The sequence below is a fragment of the Pygoscelis adeliae genome, unplaced genomic scaffold (assembly GCF_000699105.1).
Source record: "Pygoscelis adeliae isolate BGI_AS28 unplaced genomic scaffold, ASM69910v1 Scaffold355, whole genome shotgun sequence".
Classification (NCBI taxonomy): domain Eukaryota; kingdom Metazoa; phylum Chordata; class Aves; order Sphenisciformes; family Spheniscidae; genus Pygoscelis; species Pygoscelis adeliae.
This window is the reverse complement of record NW_008824765.1, coordinates 13,009-19,369: the sequence shown is the minus strand read 5'-3', so window position 1 is coordinate 19,369 and position 6,361 is coordinate 13,009. Positions and strand designations below refer to the sequence as shown.

Sequence of the window (6,361 nt, the reverse complement as noted above, 5' to 3'; positions counted from 1 at the left end):
TTCCCTCGCAACGGCGCGGAAACGCAGCGCCAGCCCGGCGGGTGTTGGCACCGGTGTTCCCACCGCCCTGGGAGAAGGTCACCGAGAGGGGCTGGAGGTTTTCAGGCCGCTGCTGGTCCCAGAACTAGCACCAGTAGGTACCCGTGTGTTACAAAGGTACCTGCAAAGCACGATTACCTGAAAGATAATGATGGACGCCAGGGAGAGTCAACTTTTTAACTGAGATGGCGTTTATCTTAATCTCTTGTTTAACAGCGCGTTATTGAAAGCAGAACGTGTGAATTGAGGAAAGCCCTGGAGGGTCTGATGCCCAGCCAAAGACGGGAACCAGGAGAACGGTAAATTGCTTTTGCCAAGAACTTGCAACTTGCAGCGTGTCCTGTGGAATAAGACGGTACGCCCTTGGGCCGGGAAGCCTTGCAGTGCATTGCTGCGGGGCGCTCTGGCTGACAATTTGACCTGCCAGGGTAAAAATCAGGAGGGCAAGCCCAGCGGTAGAGGCTGTGAAACCTTGCAGGAAGCGATCAGTGCAGTAAGACTCGCTTTTACCACATCTGACTGCGAAGGGAACCCCTGAAGTCTACCCAGAAGTAGAGGCTGAAATGGTACATGGTTGCCTGGAGCTCCCAGGCCAGAAATCAGCTGGCAGGCATTTTGGCTTCCTTCATTTGTCTTGCCTAGGAAGGAGGGGAGGTAAAATCGTAGCTCCTTCTGCAGGAACACCCCCCCCCCAACCAAAAAAAAACAAACAAAACATTTTCCTTTGATTTTAGTCTGGGTAACTCAAAGGCGTGCTATTTTCTTTTTTGATTTGAGAATTTAGGTAAGGGAGGCCCCTGGCTTGTTCACGAGCATATAGTTGGGGGTTTCTACCCTCCGGTGAGATGGGAATCTCTCTTTCTCCTTTTCATACTCTGCCTAATTGGGCATGAACAGTGGGAGGGAAACGTGTCTCTGTCCACCTGGTAAGAATTACCTGCTTTTTTCCATTTCAGTCTCTGCAGGTCAAATGAGAAGGGGAGAGGAGTGGAGAAGTCAGGAAGACCTGGGGTGGATTGACATGGAACCATTTGAGAAGCTTTTCCTAGTTGCAAGCAAGCTGTATGATTTCAGCTCATAGCTTTGTGGTACGAAGTAAGTGGAGTGCTTAACGTTTGGAGAGGTGGGCGAAAACTAAGAGGTGGGTTAGGAATAGCAAAACTATCCTCCTGCAGATTCAAAGCCAAAGGGGGCCTTAAAAGGTGTCCTGGGAAGGAGAGAAGAGATGTAAAACAAGAGCCTGGAGCTCTTGGGTGACAGGTCTGCCCATGAGCTTTTGCACATCCCCCGTACTCTCCTACAAGTTAAATGCTTCTGCAGTTCTCCTGTTGGGAGAGGGTGTCTCCTAGATACCAGTCTGGATTGCATGGCAGGGTGAACAACAGTATGAAAAATCTACTTGCTGGGGCGGGGGGTATTGTTCCCCTTTCAGAATGGACCCTTCCCCTCTTCCAAAATCTGGGAAAGTCCCCTCCTTGCACAAGACATTATATAGGGCCATGGATATAAGGAAAAACTTTTTAACCGTCAGGGCAGCCAAGCAGTGGAGTAGGGTGCTGAAAAAGCTTGTGCAGTCTCCGCTCTTAGAGGTGTCCAAGACAAGACTGGGTAGAGCTCTGAGCAGCCTCACCTGACCTCATAGCTGACCCTGGTTTGAGTAGGAAGTTGGACTAGAAACCTCCTGGAGTCCCTTCCAACCAGAATTATTCTGTCATTCTACTGACGTTTTTTAGTTTGGACGGAGTCCTGGGCCAGGAGCACAAGCGCGTGGCCAGAGAGGTTGTCCTCCCCTCTGAGCTTGCTCGTGTCCTGCTGTCCTTCGTCTCACCTGGAAGGGGCAAGGGACATCTACCAGGCCTGCACTGTCAATGCCAACACCTCTTCTGGCAGCGGGGGGAGGCCAGAATGGACTCCTCATGGCAGATCCACAAAGTTGACAAAGAGCAAACAGGTCGTCAGATCAGTTGGTAGAGCTGGCTGGCTTGTGATGGCCCCTGGGGAATGTTAGTCCTTGGTTTCTCTCTCACACCATCCTCAGGAGAGAACCACAGCAGCCTGCCAGGCACACTTGACTTAGCACATCTCACTCTCTCTGTTAACTGTAAGCCACCATAGCCTGCTGCCAGGCCCTCCTCATGCCGGCAGCTCCCCTGCCCATCACCCCCAGGCACTGGGGGAGAGTGGCCAACTGTATGATCCTGCAGGTCATCCATTACATGGAGCAGCTGCAGTGAAGAGCCAACCTGAGAGCCAGTACATATGACTTTGAGCCTTATCTGTCTCGCAGCAGCTATTAGGAAAGGAGGGAGAGGACAGATCCTTGTAGAAAGGCCTCTTTTCCATCCCTCCTCTCTGGTGTTTTTAACCTTCTTCCCTCTCCCCGGGTCTTGATTCTGCTCTCCTGTTGAAGTGAGGCTGGGGCAGAGGGAAGCCTCTGCATTTCATCCTCCAGCAGCAGGACAGAGTACTGAAGACACGCAGAGGGAAAAAGCGGGGATCTGAGTACACCTGGAGGCGAATAGCAGACATTGCATGGAGGGCGGTGGAGGATGACAGCGGAGTGTTATATGACAGACATAAGTGCATTTTGTATGTGTTTATACACCTTCATACGTATATGTTGTTATACATGTTTAAATGCATACATATATATGGATAGATAAAATACATTTTTATAGTTATATAGGTGTATGAGAGGCATTGAAGTAGTTGGAAGATAAACCTTTCTCTTTACCCTAGAGAAACATTAAAGGCCCTCAGGGCTAGGACATTGTCCTTATCCATGTTCTGTCCCACAGGGGGTACCTAGGATTTAACAACTTGCCACTGGTTGCCAGCTGAAGTCCAACGTTTTTGTTTACACACACTTTTTATAATATAGCTACATATATATATATATGCATAAAAAGGTATAAAAGGTTTCATTGGTGTTTTTTTTTTTTAATGAGAGATAATGGAATTAATTGTAAATTTTAAACATTCACTGAAAGAAAATTATATAAAAATAAAACGTGGCTTCATTGGCCACCTTTTCTACAAGTCTGCCACAGAAGCTTTAACAGGTCTGGGGTGAGTGTGCATTGAAGAGGGAGCGAGGCAAAGGGCCAGTCCTGTGAGTCAAATCAAGGGACACCCACTCAACCCTTGCTCATCCAAAGGAGAGACCCATCTTTGAGTCTAACCAAGAGGCCCAGCCAACCTCCCTCCCTACTCCTGCGCTGCTGAAAGCAGTCTAGTCATATGTGTTTCACTGACACGAGGTGGTGGCAAGAAAAACCTGTATGAATTTACAGACTTTTTAGAAATATGCTCACTTTAACTTTAGGCTGTTATGCCACAACTAGAATTTTAGTTCTCTGCTGCAGTTATCGGTCATGGACGCAGTACTCCAGGTGGGGTCTCACCAGAGCAGAGTAGAAGGGCAATCACCTCCCTCCACCTGCTGGCCACGCTGCTTGTGATGCAGCCCAGGATATGGTTGGCTTTCTGGGCTGCAAGCACACATTGCCAGCTCATACCCAATTTTTCATTCACCAGTATCCCCAAGTCCTTCTTGGCAGGGCTGCTCTCAATCCATTCATCTCCCAGTCTGTGCTGATACTGGGGATTGCCCCGACCCAGGTGCAGGACCTTGCACTTGGCCTTGTTCAACTTCATGAGGTTTGCACAGGCCCACTCCTCAAGCCTGTCGAGGTCGCCCTGGATGGCACCTCTTCCCTCGTGCGTATCAACTGCACCAGTCAGCTTGGTGTCATCTGCAAACTTGCTGAGGGTGCGCTCAGTCCCACTGTCTATGTCACTGATAAAGATACTAAATAATATTGGTCTCACTACAGATCCTTGAGGGACACCACTCGTTACTACTTGGACATTGAGCCATTGACTGTAACTCTTTGGACGCGGCCATTCAGCCAGTTTCTTATCCATCTAACAGTCCATCCATCAAACCCATATCTCTCCAATTTAGTGGCAAGAATGTTGTGTGGGACTGTATGAAAGGCCTTACAGAAGTCCAGGTAGATGACATCCATAGCTCTTCCCTTGTCCACTGATGCAGTCACTCCATCATAGAAGGCCACTAGATTAGTCAGGCACAATTTGCACTTGGTGAAGCCATGTTGGCTGTCTCCATTCACCTACCTGTCTTCCATATGTTTCAACATGTCTTCCAGGAGGATCTGTTCCATGATCTTAGCAGACGCGGAGGTGAGGCTGCCTGGTCAGTAGTTTCCAGGGTCCTCCTTTCTACCCTTTTTAAAAATGGGTGTGGCTTCCCTTTTTCCAGTCACGGGGGACTTCTCACTGCCACAAATATGATGGAGAGTGGCCTGGTGACTACATCAACCAGTTCCCTCAGGACTCCGGGATGCATCTCCTCAGGTCCCATGGACTTAGGAGTGTTCAGATTCCTCAGGTGGTCTCGAACCTGATCTTCACTTACAATGTTGTTCCCCCAGTCCCTGCCTTGAGGTTCAGGGGCTTGAGAGATGTGGGAAGAGAGATTACCATTGAAAACTGAGGCCAAAACGTTGAGTACCTCAGCCTTCTCCATGTCAGTTATTATTAGTTCTCCTGTCATTTATCGGGGGTGGGCGGGGTGTTAAATCTTCTTTAATCTTCCTTTTCTGACCAAGGTACCTGTAGAAGCCCTTATTATTCTTCACATCCCTCACCAAATACAGCTCCAACTGTGCCTTAGCTTTCCTGATCCCTGCCCTACACATCTGCGCAGTGTCCCTATATTCTTGCCAGGATACATGTCCCTGGTTCCACTGCCTGTGCATTTCCTTACACTTTCATTTGACCAGGAGGTCCTTACTCAGCCATGCTGATCTCCTGTATTCCTTTCCTGATTTGTTACACCTGGGAATCGAGAGGTCTCGTGCTCTAAGAAAAATGTCTTTAATGAGCTGCCAGCTCAGTTCAGCTCCTTTATCCCTGAGGGCAGTTTCCCAGGAGCCCCATCCCCACTTAAACAACTGAAAGTTTGCTCTCCTAAAATTCAGGGTCTTGACTCTACTTTTCACCTGGCCCATATCCCTCAAGATTGTGAATGCCAATCACTGCAGCCCAGGCTAACACCAATCTTGACATCTCTAATTAGTTCATCCATGTTGGTAAGCAACAGGTCTAATAATGCTTCTCCTCTGGTTGGGCTGTCTATCACCTGGATTAAATTAACCTCGATGCACTCCTGGACTGCTTACAGCTTGCCATGCTGCTTTTCCAGCAGATGTCAGGGTGATTGAAGTCCCCCAGCAGGATCAGAGCCTTGCGAGTGTGATGCTTCCTGTAGTTGAAGAATGCTTTGTCGGCAGGCTCCCCTTGATGGGGTGGCCTGGAGTAAACACCAGCCACGAGGTCTCCTTTGTTGGCTTGGAATGTATCTGTCCAGCTTTCAGACATCCTTCACAAACAGGGTATGCCAGCTGGAGTCAGTCTTCAGGTGTTTTCCTGCCCTGGGGAGCTGCTGGGACATGGTGGTGATCTGAAAGTACGGAAGGAGATGAGTTCTTACAAGTATGGGATGAGTTTGTTGTCCATTTTCTGCTTACAAGCTGTGTGCCTGCTTCTGCCACGGGAGAATTAGGTGGTGTGTTATCAACACCTTTCTAGCTACAAATACAAGGCACAGCACTATGAGGGCTGCTATGGGGAAAGTTAACTCCATCCCAGCCAGACCCAATACAATCCCCACCCCTTATTCCATACCATTTGCGTCATGCTCAGATCCCACATAATTTAATACATTTATATATCTTCTAACCATCCCATTGTATATAATTCTCATTACTGAATTCCCTTCTTACCAACACTTAAAACTTATACTACATACTGAAACCATCTTTATACCCAACATACAGATTTATACATTCTCATTAACTACTATCCCGTCCCCTAACAGATAGATAGTGTTCTCCCATTCCATGGGCTTCTTCCACTCCTCCAAATATTCGTAAGAACAGGCTATGACTTGGGCCCCATCTGTCAAGATGGGTGCTCAGGACAGGAGAAGCAGCATGTTTGATTGTTGTGCACCAACACTGGCTTGGTTTGGGCCATCGTTGCGCTCGCATGCTTCCTTGCAAAGCTCACTCTTCATCAGTTCAGGTTGTTCCTGCTACATTACTTCCTACAACATACAACTCACATCACAGATGATTTTTCCCCCAAGGTTAAATCTCCTTGAGGCACACACCAGGTCTCCCCATCCTTCCACATTACCCACCAAGTACACCCAGGTCCTTGAGCGAAGACAACCCCATGAATGGGTTTGCCTTTTCCCAAGAGAGGAGCAATCCACACCACCTTCCCCAGCCCC

General features: G+C 48.4%; 1 long non-coding RNA gene across 3 annotated transcripts in view; it reads left to right on the top strand.

Moving 5' to 3' along the window:
* The first annotated feature begins 203 nt into the window (after positions 1 to 203).
* LOC103916560 overlaps positions 204 to 6,361 on the top strand; it is a 17,902-nt gene continuing 11,744 nt past the window's right edge. For 2 of the 3 annotated variants that reach the window (XR_663587.1, XR_663585.1), the window contains exons 1-2: positions 349 to 605; positions 996 to 1,162. This is a non-coding gene — a long non-coding RNA (uncharacterized LOC103916560). The other variant, XR_663586.1, reaches the window with a different exon arrangement.